Below are 17,892 nucleotides of genomic sequence, written 5' to 3'. Positions count from 1 at the left end.
CTCATAAGTTTTTTCTTTATATAAGTAGCTCTGAGTTTGAGCCTTGTTCATATCTCTTTCAGCTGCCATTTTTTTCTTTCTTCTTTCTTTCCTTCTTTCTTCTTCCTTTCTTTCTTTCTTTCTTTCTTTTTCTTTCCTTCCATAGATATGGAATCTACTCAAATTAAACATGCAATGAGGACAATAGTTTGCTAATACAACTGATTTGCTGCTGCATTTGTCTGCAGTTTGTCTAATATTAACCATTATAAACAGAGCAGGGCAATCTGTATTTGGCACAATCCTTACTGTGTTACAGTGCCAGCAGAGTCTTTCACTTTTCTTCACCCCACTGGTTCTCTTTGCATACCTGGGCTTCCTCTTCTTTAGTAAAGTCATTTACAAATCTCCTCAGGTGTTTTCCCCTTGATCATATTGGCAACAGTCTTGCATGTAACATCAAGCAAACCTTTGATATCTAAGTACTTTGCAGCTAGAATCAGCTCAAAAAAGTGTTCCTTGACTCACTCTCAGAAATTCTTGGTCCCAAATAGGAATATCATCTGCTCACTTTTCTCTGTTCTCATCATCCTCAGGAGAAGGGGGGGGGTCATCCTTGTGGTGGGTGCACCACTGAATAACCTTTTTTAATATTGCTGCATTAACATTTGGGAGAGGAACTGGGTCGTCGTCTCCTTCATCATCCATTTCCAAATCTTCCAACATGGTTTTGTTTGTTTAGTTTTTGATTTTTGGGTCATACCCAGCGGCGCTCAGGGATTACTCCTGGCTCTGTGCTCAGAAATCACTCCTGGCAGGCATGGGGGACCATATGGGATGCCGGGATTGAACCACTATTGGTCCTGGGTTGACTACTTAAAAGGCAAATGCCCTACTTCTGTGCTATCTCTCCAGCCCTTCCAACATGGTTTTGATAGTTACAGACTGTTCGGCAATTTCCACATCAACTTCAAGTATCTCTCCATCAGAACTCTGCAACTTAATAGAAGGCATGATGTTCCATCAGGAGGAGATGGCAGGCTGAAGGCTGATGAGAGTAGGGTCGCATTAGCAAACCAAAGAGCAGAGCAGAGAACGAGGCCAGTAGGAACATGGGTTTCTGAGGTGGAACCACAGGAACAAACATGGGCTCAATGTGGTTCCCCGGAAGGGGACGGGCAGCTCAGTGGTGGCCACACAGAAGGGAGAGTGGGTGCTGGGATGAGTCACACAAGAAAGAAAGTGTCCTAAAGTGGGGTCCTCATATCAGGGACAAGGCCCCTGAGGAAAGGTCACAAAGCCAAAAATGATACTTGAAGGAAGTCATATGGGTCGAGATAGGGTCTCTGAGGTCAGGTGACACACAGTTCCAGACCCCTCAGGTCACACAGTTCAGGCCCCCCAAGTTCCCACAGATCTAGGTCTCCAAAGTCACACAGCTCCAGGGCCCTAAGGGCACACAAATCCAGAGTCCCTGAGTTCACACAGACCCAGGTCCTTGGAGTCATACATGTCCAGGTCCTGAGGTCACACAGGTCCAGATCCCTGGGATCATACATGTCCAGGGACCCTGAGGTCACACACATCCAGGTCCCAGAGGTCACACAAATCTGGGTCCCTAGGGTCAAACATATCTAGGGTCCCTGAGATGACACAACTCCCGGTCCCTAAAGTCAAACAAATTCAGGGTCCCCGAGTCCACACAGGTCCAGGTCCCTGGGGTCATACATGCCCAGGGACCCTGAGGTCACACAAATCTAAGTCCCTGAGGTCACACAACTCCCAGTCCCTAAGGTCAAACAGATCTAGGGTACCCGAGGTCACACAGGTCCAGGGATCCCGTGCCCCCATCCCCACAGTGAGCAATATAAAATCCCTGTCCTTTCCCAAACTGGATTCTGAGGACAGAGGCCAGAAGACAGCCAAAGCTGGAGAGCACTTTCCTCAGCACATCCTGCCTCCACGATGATCTATTCCAGAGTTCCCGGAAACCTTCTACCCAAAGCAGTGCCAGTGAGCTCAATGGGTATCACACCTGGGGCTTTCCTCTTTGAATTCAGACAGTGGTATCGAGGTGCTGACCCTGCCTCCCTCTAGCTCATCTCCAAGATGCCTTCCCTTCCCATCTTGTCACAATGCACAGAAGAATCATCACCTCCAAAATTAGGCAAGGATTGGTTTAGTGGGAGGCGTGACTGTACTGGGTTCTTGGAGAAGTTGCTGCTGCCCTCTGAGCCACTCTTGGAGTTCACTGTAGCCTCTGCTTCCTCAGCCCTGCGTCGTTCTGCTTCCTGCTGAGCTTCGTGGATCTTCTTTTTTTTGGTTTTTTTTTTTTGTTTTTCAGGCCACACCCGTTTGACGCTCAGGGGTTACTCCTGGCTAAGCGCTCAGAAATCGCCCCTGGCTTGGAGGGACCCTATGGGACGCCCGGTGATCGAACCACAGTCCTTCCTTGGCTAGCGCTTGCAAGGCAGACACCTTACCTCTAGCGCCAACTCGCCGGCCCCATGGATCTTCTTAATATCATCAGCCTACTCACTGGTCTGCTTTTTCAAGAACAAGGCATAGGCATACTGTACTTCTCTGACTACCTGCAAACAATTGGGCAAGGAGAAGCCAATCGGTAGACCAACTTAAGCTGGTATTTTGAATTTGTTTCCTCTCTTAAATGGGACATCATAAAGGTAACTGAAAGCTCCATGAAAATCTGCACCCAACTTCTACGAAGCGGGGGCCAGAGTGATAGCACAGGGTCAACATCCCTCACACCACTGCATCCCTCCTTGCCTGCTCTTTCCAGGAAACGCTTGGTTGGCCTCACTGGGCCCAGGCACCTCCAAAGGAAGCCATGAAGCTGTGGCCATGGAAACCTTCACCCCCTCCTCACATGCATACAGCCAAGGTTAGGTCTCACTGTGAAGCCATGGCTGCGAGTCAGAAGGACTTTCTGAGTGTTGTGGAAAGAGGGTCTGGCAGAGTTGCCTCAAGACATGGAATCAAAACTCAGGGAGTTAAGTCATTGCCAGGTGTCTATTTTCATTTCCAAGGGGTTCTGACCAGCCCTGCTGGCTCCTTGAAGACCAGGACATTCAGGTTTCCAGCCAAGAGCTTCTAGACAGCACATGCTTGTCATGCATCTCTTTCGTCATTTTTCAGCTGTGTCAGCAGTGCCTGCCCTGTCAGAGATACTGTGGAGGGATCTGGGTCATTCATGCCCAAGCCAGGCAGGGCTGCATTCAGCTTTGAGAAGCACCACCCAGATGAAGCTGTAGTGATCTGGGCCGTCTCAGCTACCCTGGATGCAAAAACATGCCCTTCTTTTCGCTGAAGAAGCCAAAGCTTCAGAGAATACTGCCAGACTTCTAAAAACTTCCAAGTGGGGAGGGCTTGCTCCGCTACTACCACACAGAGTCACCAAACTAGTTGTCAGAAAGAAAAAGCAGAAAGAAAAGCAGAGAGCAGAGACTGAGAGGAACAGGGGGAGGATAGATGCATGTGTTGCCTCAGTTTCCCTTTTCTCTCCAGCTGTCCCTCACAGCTGCAGCCCCATGTGATTCCCTGTGACCCTAGGCAGGATACCAGTGCACATCAGCACAGACTGTTCCTGTCACTATCTCTGTGCGTCAGATGCCTTCTATCCAAGTCCACAGGTTAATGGGGTATCTTCTTGCACTGTACCCTGGGGGCTCAGGGATGTCTCTCCTCGGTCATGCTGCCCCTTACTCCTGAGAAAGCTTTCCTCAGGTTGGACCCTCTGAGTCACAACAGTGCCCCCTCATTCTCTTCATAAAAAGATGCCCTGGTGTGGGCTTGCAATCTTAGCAGCGTAGTCCCCATCCTATGTACTACTGAGAAGATAGAGGAGGACAATGAGGTATTTCCAAACATATTTCCAAACACACCACATGAGTGCCCACATGAACGTCTTGAGGGAAGGCTGAGTTCAATAGGGAGAGGTCAGCCCTCCTTATTTACTCCACCCTCTGAACTTCTCCCCCCACTTCGAGTGGCAGCCTTGGAGGATCAGTAGGTTCAGTGAAGCTGAGCCAAATTTCTTTCTCACCTCACCTTGTCAGAACTTGGTGAGAGGGGGGCCTTCCCTCCAATACTTCCCAGGTAGCCTCGTCCAGTCTGATCCCTCTGTGGCCTTCTCGGAAGGGGTTGGGTGCCAACTTCCCTTTCTACATGAACCCCAGTAGGCCAGCACCAACTCTCCCTACACCTTCTCACAGAAACAGCCTACCTCCGCAATTGAACCTTATCAAATTCCCAAGCCACCAAATTTGTTCCAGATCTAAAAATCCTGGACCGGAAACTTTGATATTTTGTAGAGTTTCATCCCAGTAATACCACAGGAAATTGATGGGAAAGTTTGATAAAAACCCACAAAGCTCCAGGAGCCTAAACAGTAACCCAAAGTCTTGCTAGCACCCACCACAGCCCAATCAATCCTCAGACACTGACTATAAAATAACAGTTGTTCTATGGGGTTCTGTCTGCCAGGTGCTTCTTGAACAGCATCACAGAGATCCAACACCTAAGAAGTTCCCGAATTCCAAACCAAGTGATCCTTGGAGTTGTTTTATTTGGTGGTAGTGGGGGGCACTACCGTTGATGCTCTGGAGTTACCACTCTTGGGACAGGCAGACACCTTACCTCTAGCACCACCGTGCCAGTCCCTGTTCCATAGGTTTAAAAAAAAATTAAAGTAAAACCTGCCTACTTCTGGAGAAATACATGATAAGAAAGAGCCACTTTAGATGCTAGTCTGTAGAGCTCAGAGCCGAGGAGAACATATGGGCACACATCAGTCAAGTTCCCTTCAATGCCTTAGATCAATTTTAAATGCACCGTTGAGTGGGAGCCAAAGGGGCTACAGTGTCAGACCGTCCTGGGCTCCCTTAGAATCCCCTTCACTTAGCCACTTTAATCATCTTTGTGTTGGTTTTAACAACTTCACAACCAACCTAATTCCTGCAAGTCTTGGGGCCCTTATGCTACACCATGGCGGGGGGGGGGGGCAGGGATGTTTCAGAATTTCTAATGTTTCCTTCGTTCACAAGTGAAATATCACACATGGCCTGGTTCTAAGGTATAAGTCAGCCAAGACAGAAGTCAGATACAAATCCTGGCTGGCTGTTCGAGTCAGGGAAGTGGTTCAAAGGGTTGGAGCACATGCCAGGCATGGGGACCCCACATTTGATCCCTGGGCACTGCTTTGTGTTCCTTTTCCCAAAAAATCATGACTCTTTTTGCAAGGAGACAGACAGATTCATAAGAACAAGATGAGTGAAAATTGTAAGCAATGACAGGCCATTCTAGGCAGCTTTCTCCACCACGAGAGTTACAAATTCCTCCTTGGGTTTTCCACCTACTTACAGAGATATTGTGAGACCAGATTACCTGCACGTTTCAAGTGTGGGAATGCACACAGAATCTGTGAATGTTCACAGGTCATTCTGCCCACATGGCTATAGCAGCACCAGGAAATGCCTGAGCTTTTTCCCAAACCAGTCTTTCTGAAGCCAAGAATTTCTCTCTGCTACCATATCTAGTTACCCTGGTAATTGGCAGGGCCCCGGGTCTCAGAGAAAAACAATTTCCAGGTATAGAGAGCTGGCAAGAAGGGCTGAAAAGAGAGTTTATATCTGACATTCAGTCAACCACTCATTCCAGAGAGGTGTGGGGCTGTAGGAGAGAAGCTCAAGAGTCTAGAGGGAAATACGCATGACAGGGAGACACAGAAAGAATCACTCATGACAGGAAGACCTGGAAGGAATAGCTCATGAGAGGGATACTCGGAAGGAAATATTTATAATTGGGAGGCCCAAAAGGAAATGCCCTTGCCAGGAAGACCCAGAAGGAAAAAGCTCATGACAAGGAGATTCAGAAGGAATGCAGCCATGAATAGTGCCATGAGAACAGCCAGGGAATGAGGAGGTTCCCAGGTTGTGTGGGCAACTTGGAAAGCACAAGTAGGGGTGAGAAGCAGGTGCCACCTCTGGGTCCCAGGCTGAAAATTGGGATAAATCCATCTACCTATGTGTATTCAATCCCCTGTCATAAGTGAGCTGACACCATTGCCTCCTGCCTCACTTTCCTAACAGCAGAAAGGGCCAGTGCATCACAGAAGAGGGTCAGAGAGAGGGAGGTAAGGGCTGTGGCAATGCAGGAGCTCCCTCCCAGCCCTGACAGACTCATACCACCCACGACTGCTCCAGGGCCCCAACAGGGCTGGTCTGACCAAAGGACACTTCATTGCTAATTAGCATGAGGCTTCCTGGGTCAGGGCCTGGCAAATGATCAAAGGCCGGCCCTGAGGAGCAGCTGAAATGGGCTCAAGAAAGAGCCTGGCGCATCTGGCAGCGAATATAATTTGATTAGGAGCCGAGGGAGGGAGGGAGCGAACAGGGCCCGACACTGGAGTGGCAGCCAGCAGCAGCACTGACCCCAGATCATAAGATATGCAGGCCCCGGAGCATGACAGGGATGGGAATGGCCAGCAGAAAGTTTGGCATCCAAGGAGCCAATAGAGGGCGTCTTGCGCAGGGGTTCGAAATATCCGTCCACCTGAGTGAGTACCTGATGCAAACAGGGACAGGAGTGCCCAGGGTGTCCCTGGCAGATAAGGCGTGAAGTGATAGAGGTCAAGTACAGCCGCAGGCCAAGCTGAGGCCTCAGAAGCCACATGACCCTGCAGTCCCTGAAGGGCTTCATATTGGCTTAGTACACAGGAAATAGACCCGTGCAGGGTACTGGGGGTGAAGAGGACATTGTCACCGAGAATGGGACCTTGTCGGATCTCTGGACACATCCTCAGTGGGGACCTGCACTCTGTATCTCAGGCACAGGAACTGAGAAGCCCAGAGCTCTTGGTCCACGTGACTGAATGATGAAGAAGAGGATGTATATACACCTACATATGCATACATGTGTGGTACTGCCAGCAGAGCAAGGGCAGAGCCTGTCCTACGCCAGCCTTCAACCCCAGCCCTCTCCCTCACTCCTGCACCCCCTCCACTTCTGTTTCTCCCCTTCAGCTCAGTGTATGTGTAAAAAAGCTTCTAGCCTCAGAGCCCTTATGCACGTAATTCAACAATCTACCCACTCTTTTTCCCTTGGTCTTGGGCAGCGTCCTCATTCAGCCATTCTACACAATCAAAATCTATGCACACACACGAGACACAGTTATATGCACACTGAGATATATGGACAAGTACATGTATACACACCAGACACAAATGCATACTCAAGTACTCATGGTTAGTTATAAAACATATGCCTCCTCACAACACACATATCCACATATATGTAAATGATACATGCAGACACATTGTATAGGTGCAGGTACTCAGATAAATCTAAACAGAGACATACAAACATATACCCAAGCTCCCACATTCATGTCCACATTCATATAACCACACACATACAGACACAGAAATACACAGAAAGGGATACTTACAAATAGACATAGAAACCCCCCCATTCACATAAACAGGCACAGAAACACACAGAGACACACACAAATGCAACACACACACACACAGCTAAGCTATCAGAGGGCTGAGCAACCTGGCCACCACAGCCCTCCCTAAGGAGCCCCAGCCTCAGCCTCCAAAGAACCTTGCACTCCTCTGCCAGACTTTGTCCTGATCCTCCCAGGCCATACACTCCAATTTCCACACCTCCCCCTTCTCTCTGTTCTCAACTGCTTCATTCCCTTCTAGAATGATGCCTGGCATTGGTCTAGTGTGAAGACTGTTGGCTAGATCTATCAGTGGGAGCCAAACTTGGGGTTCTGGTTCAGTGGGGACCACTCAGAGTCACTCATTCAGGGACAAGGGGATATAGCTGCTGCCTTCTGGAGTCCAGTTTCCCCCCACCCAAAAAAAGAAGAAAAAAATATGAGCTAGCATAGGGCTCTGGGTGGCTTTCCGGTGAGGACCCCAAGAATCCCAGGGTTTACTCTTTTCAGGGAGACAAATGGCACTGCAAAAGACATGGCTTCTGCTGGGCCATGGGGGACACCACTGAGGAATTGGGCTTAATCTCTCAGACTAGTATTTAACACGGGGTGGATTAAGTCAAGTTGAGATGCTGAGCCCACAAATGAACTCCAGATGGTTTTTATTCTTCAACAAAATAGGCTGAGAAAGAAATCATCTCGGATTTTACTAAAACCCTGGCAGGAAAAAGAACGTGTATGTATATTTAAGGAAAATTTGCATAGGAACCTTTGGATAGAGGAACCTTACATTTCACCTTTTAGGCAACGAGGCAATAAATAAGTCACTAATAATAAGGAGCCTGAACTGCTGGCAGGGCCAAGTGGAGAGCGTCATCTAATATGACTTGTCATGTCATCAAGGAACCTTATCTGGGCATGGAGAGGTAGTTTGGCGGGTCAGGCTCTTGCCTTGCATACAACTAACCCAGGTTCGATTCTCAACTCCACAAAGAGCTCCCAGCACTGCCAGAAGTTACCCCTGCTCACAAAACTGGGAGTAAAGCCCTAAGCACAGTCAGGTATTGGCTTAAATATGTCCCCACCAAGAAACAAGAATCTAATTATTGGACAAGGAATGTCCAAAGAATAAAAAACTGGTCCTAGGGCCAGAATGAGAGCACAGTGGGGAGAGCCTTTGCCTTGCACACCTCTGACTGGAGTTCTATCCCTGTCATCCCATAGAGTCCCCCAAGATTGCCAGGAGTGATTCCTGAGTGCAGAGCCAGGAGTAACCCTGAGCAACACCAGGTGTGGTTCAAGAAATAAAATCAAACTGGTCCTACCACCTTCCTTCACTATTGTGAAGCCAGAGCTCCACAATAGGTAAATTCATCCTGGGAGCAGAGGGTCTGGATTCCCTGGGTCAGCTCTGATATGGGCAGTTAGCATCTACAAGCTCAGAGTTAGGTGAGAAAGGAGGGTAGAGTGTGTGTGTGTGTGTGTGTGTGTGTGTGTGTGTGTGTGTGTGTGTGTGTGTTGTGTCTGGGGCATGCATGATGGAGGAGAGAAAATTTGTGGCACACAGTTTTTAGAAGACATCAGCTTGCAATGAAGGATGGTGCAGAGCCCAGGACTGGCCCATTATTTAGAAGGACTGGGCTTTGCAAACTTCAGCACCTTAGCATCCGATGGCCTGAATTTCCTGACTGCTTTTCTACATCATCAGAGCCACAAAGAATCTTCCCAGTGTGGGACCCACCAGCCTCAGGGAAGAGTCAGAAAAGTGCTTTACCTGGGACCTATCTGATCTACTCTGTTCCTGACACAGACCATTTCTAAGGTGTGAAAGTGTCCATTCGAACAGTACTATAAAGCAAATTCATTAGGAATATCTTCTGCTCCCATCAAGGAATTTTTTAAATGATCTATCACAAGTACTTACACACTTCACAATTCAATACTCCCAGGGCTTGTTACCCACCAGCTAGCTGAGCCCCGGGGAGCAATCAGAGCCCTTGTATTAGAAGCAAAGCCGCCGTAATGGTGATGAATTCCTATCAGTGCGCCCTCTTGATCTGCAGGCTCAGATTAATAGGGCAAAGTGTCCAATTATTCACGAGGTTTCAATCGGGCCATTCATCTCCCCTACTCCCTATGGAAAATGCCTCTTCGATTGGAGGCTCACCTCTTGACAGGGACAGGAAAGCATGTGCCACCAACTGTCCTTCCAAGACTAGCTACAAGAGCTAAAGTTCATTCTAGAACATCAAATTCTCCTTGCACAATCTAAGTCTTTAGACATGTGATCAACTATCCTCCTACCTCCATGGACACAGACGTGTTTAGCATGTGTGCCACAGAAGTAGGATGAATAACTCCCAAAAGCAAAGACATCATGGAAGTAAACTATCTTCTTTTATTTCTTTTATGTGAAGATTTAGGGGGAGTTGGGCCACCGAGAGGTAATCAAGGTAAATTCCTGGCTCTGATCTTAGAAATCACTCCTAAGTTGTTCAGGGGACCCTATAGGATGCTGAGGATTGAACCCACCTCCAAGGCAAATGCCCTCCCTGCTCTGGTCTTGCTCTGGCTCCTGCCTTCTGTTCTTGAACTGCTTCTAGGACCCAGCCAGACTTCACAAGTTGGGTATCTAAATTCTGAGAGGTGGGAGCATTCCCACCACCACCGCCACCCCCCAGGATAATTCTCAGGGCTGGGAGCATCACCAACATCTCCTGAGTCAAAGATCACTTGCACAGCCAATCTCAGGGAAGAGCAGTTGCTTGAAGTGTGTGTTTGTGTGTGTGTGTGTGTGAGAGAGAGAGAGAGAGAGAGAGAGAGAGAGAGAGAGAGAGAGAGAGAGAGAGAGAGAGAGAGATTGAGTATGTATGTTTGTACTTCTCTATTGGCGGAGATGACCTGCCAGGGAAGTTAGAATTGGGGATCAGAGGGGCCGGCGAGGTGGCACTAGAGGTAAGGTGTGTCTGCCTTGCAAGCGTTAGCCAAGGAAAAATAGCGAGCGTGATTCGATCCCCCGGCATCCCATATGGTCCCCCCAAACCAGGGGCAATTTCTGAGTGGTTAGCCAGGAGTAACCCCTGAGCATCAAATGGGTGTGACCTGAAAAACCAAAAAAAAAAAAAAAAAAAAGAATTGGAGATCAGAACTTTTAGACAAAATAAAAAATAAAATAAAATGAAGGGCTGAAGAGATAGCACAGCAGTAGGGTGTTTGCCTTGCATGTGGCCGACCCGGGAGGGACTCGGTTCGATTCCCAACATCCCATGCAGTCCCCTAGCCTGCCAGGGGCGATTTCTGAGTGCAGAGCCAGGAGTAACCCCTGAGCACTGCAGGGTGTGGCCCCAAACCCAATAAATTAATAAATAAATAAAATATAATGAGTTCAAAATTGGGTTAGGTATTGCTTCTTTCTTAGAGTCATTTTTTTGCAAATATAAACAACCAAAAAGGAGCAAATAAGCTTCAGGATGTAGAATAAACACAGAGATTTTAATGGCCAGATAGTAAGGTTTCTATAAAATTACATAATTAAAACAGCACAATCATGTGTATAGAAAAGGCAACTTGGGCACAGAATAGAATAAAATTTCCTCTCACTACCCTCACAGCCACAATAAGCAAGTGAATTATTTGGAATCAATTGAATAGCCACATTAAAAATATGAACATTGATTCTTTCTTCATTGCATACATAAAATTCTTTGCAGATAGATTAGAGGTCTAAATGTAATAAGAATATTGATATAAATTCTAAAAAGCAATATTGGAAAGTGGCTTAATGCCATGGCGTAGGCAAAAGCTTTTGAAAAAGGAAAAATATGCACCAACCATCAAGTAATTTTTAAAGATAATTTGTCTAGGATATAATTAAGAATTTCTATTCATCAAAACACACCATTAGCAGAGGAATTGAGCAAACTACCGGTAGGAGAAGATGATTAGATGGGACAAAGGACTCAGAACTGGGACAAAAAAATCTATTACATCAGTAGGAAAAAGAAAACTTACTCCAAAATGGGCACCTTGAGACTGAGCACTTTGCAAAGTTACGTCCAAAAAGCCCAACATAGGGGCTGGGGTGATAGTCCAGCAAGGACGTGTTTGCCTTGCATGGAGCTTACCCAGGTTTACTCCACAGCACCCCATAAGGCCTTCAAGTCCTCCAGAAGCAATTCCTGCTAGAGATCCAGGTGTAACCCCCTAAGAACTTCTGGGCATGCTCATCCCCACCCCCCAAAAAGCCAAGTCATTTTTCAAATACAAATTCATTCTTGTAAATAAAGCATTCATTTGTCAATAAAATCGTATTCAGGGGCGGAGAGATAGCATGGAGGTAAGGTGTTTGCCTTTCATGCAGGAGGTCATCGGTTTGAATCCCAGCGTCCCATATGGTCCCCCGTGCCTACCAGGAGCAGTTTCTGAGCCTGGAGCCAGGAATAACCCCTGAGCACTGCCGGGTGTGACCCAAAAACCACAAAAAAATAATAATAATAATAAAATAAATCTTATTCAGATATAAACTTAAAGTACAATGAGCCCCAATAAGTGCCCTATAGCCCCTCGGTAAAATTGAGAATGTATGAGGGAAATGCAGAGCCTGTTTAGAGTACAGGCAGGGGTCGGGTGGGGAGGAGGGAGATTTGGGACATGGGTGATGGGAATGTTGCACTGGTGATGGGTGGTGTTCCTTTTATGACTGAAACCCAAACACAATCATGTATGTAATCAAGGTGTTTAAATAAAAAAAAAAAAAAAAGAAAATTTTAATTGAGTCACCCTGAAAAAAAAAAAAAAGTACAGCACATGGGACCAGAGCAATACTACAGTAGGGAGGGCATTTGCCAAGCATGCGGTCGACCCCTGTTCAATCACTGCCAACCCATAGGGTCCCCTGAACACTGGCAGGGAGGAGCTCAAGTGCTGCTGGATGTGCCCCCAAAAACCCAAATAAAAAGTGTTAGATTGGGGCCAGCATGGTGGCGCTAGAGGTAAGGTGCCTGCCTTGACTGCACTAGCCTAGGACGAACCTAGGTTCGTTCCCCGGGCGTCCCATATGGTCCCCCAAGCCAGGCGCAATTTCTGAGCTCATAGCCAGGAGTAACCCCTGAGTGTCACTGGGTGTGGCCCAAAAAAAAACAAAACAAAACAAAAAAAAGTGTTAGATTAACACTTTGTAACACAACTAGGATGGGTGCAATTTGTCTGCTCATGCATGGCCCAGGAGCCAGGATGGGCCAAGAACTGGGAATTGGCATAGACACAGCAGGGATGAGCCTCAAAAGGATGCAGTGGGTGAGGGGTGTTCTTAGGTGGCATTTCTCATTCTGTCCCTAAATGTCCTCCTCCGGCTTGCCAGACAACAGGGTGTTAGGTCTTATTTCTTGGATACTCTGATACCCTTTGATCATCGCTGTGCCCCCTACTCACTGAGACCCCATCCCTCCATCCCAGGGGTCAGTGTCTCTCCCTTCAGACAGCCCTGCACCCACCGCACCCTATTGGTGAGATCTGTGCCCACAGCAGAACTTGTCATGAAGCCTCACGGTCCAGGTTCTGCAACTGCCCAGCAGAGGCACAAGGTACATGACTCAGTGGCTCCACCAGCTGCAGCAAATGCCTAAGGGGGCTGGGCCTCGCCTGCAGCGCCCCCATGTTCATGGCCAGGTCATGACCTGCAGCACCCAAAAAGAGACACCTAGGGGGCTGCTGCTGTTCATGACATTTTGAGGGGCTTTCCATGCTCTGCAGACTAGGGTGTGGCCCCTGCATACCTGGCACAACCTGGCCTCAGGGCTAAGCTCCTTCTACACCCACAGAAGCCCTTGGGCGACCAGTTGCATGTATAAGGTTTGGGCCTAGATGCCAAAGCTCTTTGCTGCCCCCTGCTGGCCACAGTGACCTTTGGGAGCTGGGAAGAGAGGCAGAGGGTCTGCTGTTAGAAACCCCAAAAGGGAAGATCCTAGAATCCCAAACCTTAACCACACCTCCTTGACTTCAACTTTCAGGCAAGTTTATGATTTGGGGGTGGGGTTCCATCCACAAAGCTTACTCTTTGCTCTCAGTTCAGAAAGTACTCCCGGAGGGCTTGGGTGACCATATGGGATGCTGGTGATCAAACCCCAGTTAACTGTGTGCAAGGCAAACGCCCTCCCCACTCTACTATTGCTCCAGCCCCAACTTTCAGGCAAGTTTATTATTTTATTTCTTTTTTTTTTTTTTTTTTTTTTTTTTTTTTTTTGGTTTTTGGGCCACACCCGGCAGTGCACAGGGGTTACTCCTGGCTGTCTGCTCAGAAATAGCTCCTGGCAGGCACGGGGGACCATATGGGACACCGGGATTTGAACCAACCACCTTTGGTCCTGGATCGGCTGCTTGCAAGGCAAACACCGCTGTGCTATCTCTCCGGGCCCAATTATTTTATTTCAAGGGGCGGACTACACTTTCAGTGCTTAAGGCTTACTCCTGGCTCTGTGTTGTCCAAGTGGGCTCAGGAGTCATTATGGTCAACCATGTGCAAGGCAAACACTCTATGCTACTGTTCTACTGCCCCAGATCCAAAATTCAAGCAAGTTTATTATTTTGTTGGGGGGGGGCTATACCACGCATTGCTCAAGACATGCTCAGGAATTATTCCTGATGGGCTCAGGAGACCGTTTGGCCATGTGCAAAGCAAGCACCCTCCCTGCTGTACTATCACTCCGCCTCCTAATTTCAGGCAAGTTTGGAGTTGATGTGTGCCCTGGAGTTTGTCTGGAGTTAGTTGGACAGTTGCTGCTGGCCCCTCGGAAATGAGCATTTGGGAAAGGCACCGTCTGATCACTGGTGAGCTTTGTGGCAGATGATAACGATGATGCTAGTTTGAGCATGCATGGTTATCCTAGGCATTGTAGTGGTTCCTTTTTTGGAAACACACTATGGTGCCCTCCTCAGATGTAAGTTGGATGTCATTATAAAGCCCTCAAAAGATTTTAGAGGGTCTAGGGAAATAGTACAGCAGAGAGGGCACTTACCTTGCATGCAGCTGGCCCAGGTTCAACCCCTGACATCCCAGAGGGTCTACTGAGCATATCCAGGAGCACAGAGCCAGGAAGTAATCCCTGAGTGTCATTGTATGGGATTCAAAAAAATTTTAGAGGGACTGGAGCAATAGCAGGACATAAGGCATTTGCCTTGCATGTAGGCAATCTGGGTTGGACCCCAGGCATCCCATATGGTCCTCTGAGCAGGAGTGATTCTTGAGTATAGAGCCAGAGTAAACCCTGAGCACCACTAGGTGTGGCCCCAAAACCAAAACCAAGCAAAAGGAAACTAAAGGTTTTAGAGAAGATTTGAATAAGGGGCCTGCATGAACCCAGAGGCAGAGCACTCACCCTGCCTGTAAGGGGTCCTGGGTTCAATTCCAGGCGTCTATTCCAGGCATCATCACAAGGGGGACAGGGGAGAGCCAGAATTTAATAAGACAAAATATAGATGTATGCGGACAATGGCACCTGTTTGTAGTTGCTTTTTGTGTTTTGTTTTTGGGCCACACCCGGTGATGCTCAGGGGTTACTTCTGGCTATGCACTCAGAAATCACTCCTGGCTTGGGGGACCATATGGGACGCCAGGAGATCGAATAGCAATCCATCCTAGGTCAGCCGCGTACAAGGCAAACGCCCTACCGCTGTGCCACCGCTCCGGCCCCTGTAGTTGCTTTTCCACATAATTCTCATTACTGAAGCAAACCAACATGGTGGGGCTCATTGGGAGTGTATGAATCTGCCTCATTCTCTTCCAACCTGGTTCAAGGTTATTCCTAGCGCATGATGCCCCAACTTCCACCTGATTCGAGAATGCTGATGGCCAGAAACTGTTCTTTGGAAGCTGGCAGTCATTTCTGCACTCTTGGAGCTAGGCAGATGGACCATTTTTAGGGCTGGCTAAACTTTATTCTAAAAATCTCATTGCTTGATAGTACTCATGTAGGAAATTCTTGATCTTTTCATTTTAATCCTCATGTCTGGGGGCAAATGCTGGTTTAATTCAGTTCAGTGTTGTGAATTGAGTTTTCTTTTTCTTTTCTTTTCTTTTTTCTTTTTCTTTTTTTTTTTTTTTTTTTTTGAGTGAATTGAGTTTTCTAAAATGCACGTAGGAATATTCTGAGCAGCACTGGACATAGAAGAAAAGACTCAACAATCATTTGTTGCTTCAGCAGAGCAACAAGGTGAAGGGGTGGACCTCCAGTCCTGTGTGTGCGCAGAAATGCACATAGATCTCACAAAGGCAGCCACAAGGAGAGATCTGAGAGGGCCCCAAAAAATGCCAAGACTAGAAGATGGGGCCAAAGAAGGAAGCAGACCGGCACCCCCCAGAACCGGAGTCTCCATTCATACATCTGGGCACTGATCTTGTTCATCAACAACTCTACTCCAAAACTGCAGCCAGAGTCACTGCCAACCCCAGGTCCCTTCACACACATCCTGCTTTAGGGGACCCACTGCCAACCATCTTCTCATTTTATTTCCCATCCCAGGCGCACTGTATTCCCATCTGCCCATTAGGAATACAGCCCCACCTTGTAAATCTCTTACTGGCTCCCGAGAAGGACCATCCCATCCTCTGTCTCCATCAGGATTTTTCAGGCAAGTGATGTTTCCCCAGACCCCAATTTGCACATTCTGAAACAGCACCTCATGAGCTTGACAAACTGGTAAATGGAATAAAGTGGTTAGTAGAATCTGTAGAGAGGCAAAAGTACTATCTTCAACACCCAGAGTCCACGATCTTTTTTTTCCCTCCTTTGGTTTTGGGTCCATGCCCAGCAGTGCTGGGGGGGGGGGGTTCTCCTGAGTCTGTGCTCAGAAATCACTCCTGGAAGGCTCAAGGGACCCTATGGATGCTGAGATGAAACCTGTGTTAACTATGTGCAAGACAAATGCCCTACTTGCTGTGCTATGGCTCCAGCCACAAAAATTTACAACTTGAGCCATTGAAGCTCTCAAAGGCTCCGTCCCCTCTTCATAAACACAGAGATGATCACAGTGGTTCCTCCAAGAGTGGGAATCTCTTCGGTACCAGCACATAAGCTAAACTCAATTTCTATCCACTAGCAGAATCCTCATCATTAAGATATTAGCTGCCCTGCTAACAGCGCCAACAGCTCCATTAACAACATTCTCATCATCATTAGCACCCTCAGCGCTACCAATACTATGCACGTTCATTACATCTTCACCTCCTTCACTACCTTATCACCCCTGTCATCCTCAATACATGCTCAATATGATCACTCAATATCATCTCCTGCCATCTTCATTACATCATCAGTATGGTCACCATGGCCACCATCCCATTACATCCTCACTGTTAGTCCCAGCATTGAAACCACCAGAACTGTCTTCATCACACCCCCATCATAGCCCCAGACCAGTCTCAACACTGCCATAGTTTGTTCCTTAAAAGTAGGTTAAGGGGCCAGAGCAATAGCACAGTGGAGAACAGTTACCTTGCACACGGATGACCTGAGTTTGAGTCCCAGAATCCCATATGGTTCCTGAGCCCACCAGCAGTGATTCCTGAATGCAGAGACAGGAGTAAGTCCTGATCAGGTGTGACCCCAAAACAGACAAGCAAAAATACAAAAAAAGCAGGTCCAAGTTTCATTCACCTGGATGTCTACAGTGACATAAAATTCCCAAGCCAGAAACAAAATTGTTCTTTCACTGGAACTGGAGGGAGGTAAAGATACCAAACCTTCATTCTGATTTGTAGATGAGGAGATTGAGGCCCCAAGGGGGAACTGATACCCCAAATTCACCAGTGCCTCAGAGGAGAGATAGCCTTTCCACATTAGCCTGGTGCTCAGGTGGAGAGTTGAGGAAAACATAGAAAGGAAAAGCATTTGGGATGCTGAAGCATGTAGAAGGAAATTTGCCACTTCAACCTTTTGTTTTGTTTTGTTTCATTTTGGGGCCACATTGGGTAGGTTACTTCTGTTGCTCAGGGGTTACTCTTTTTTTTTTTTTGTGGTTTTTGGGTTACACCCGGCAGTGCTCAGGGGTTACTCCTGGCTCCATGCTCAGAAATTGCTCCTGGCAGGCACGGAGGGGGGGGGGACCATATGGGGCACCGGGATTCGAACCGATGACCTCCTGCATGAAAGGCAAATGCCTTACCTCCATGCTATCTCTCCGGCCCCTCAGGGGTTACTCTTAACTCTGCTCTCAGGAGTCACTCCTAGAAGGCTCAGGAACCATAATGGGAAACAAGGGATCGAACCAGGGTTGGCCACGTACAAGGTTAATGCCCTTTCCTTTGTGTTATCACTCCAGTCTCTCACATCTTATTTTTATTTTAATTTGGGGGAGATGTAACACCGTACATTGCTCAGGACTTACTCCTGGCTTTGCGCTCAGGGATCACTTCTGGATGGGGTGGGGGAGTGCCAGGGACAGAATTCAAG

General features: G+C 47.7%; 1 pseudogene; it reads right to left on the bottom strand.

The window, feature by feature from the left end:
- Positions 1-313: 313 nt before the first annotated feature.
- LOC126009483 (S-phase kinase-associated protein 1-like) lies at positions 314-993 on the bottom strand (annotated as a pseudogene).
- Between the last annotated feature and the right edge of the window lie 16,899 nt (positions 994-17,892).

The sequence above is a fragment of the Suncus etruscus genome, chromosome 5, assembly GCF_024139225.1.
Source record: "Suncus etruscus isolate mSunEtr1 chromosome 5, mSunEtr1.pri.cur, whole genome shotgun sequence".
NCBI lineage: Eukaryota > Metazoa > Chordata > Mammalia > Eulipotyphla > Soricidae > Suncus > Suncus etruscus.
The sequence above is the reverse complement of the archived record's forward strand: the minus strand, read 5'-3'. Positions and strand labels throughout refer to the sequence as shown.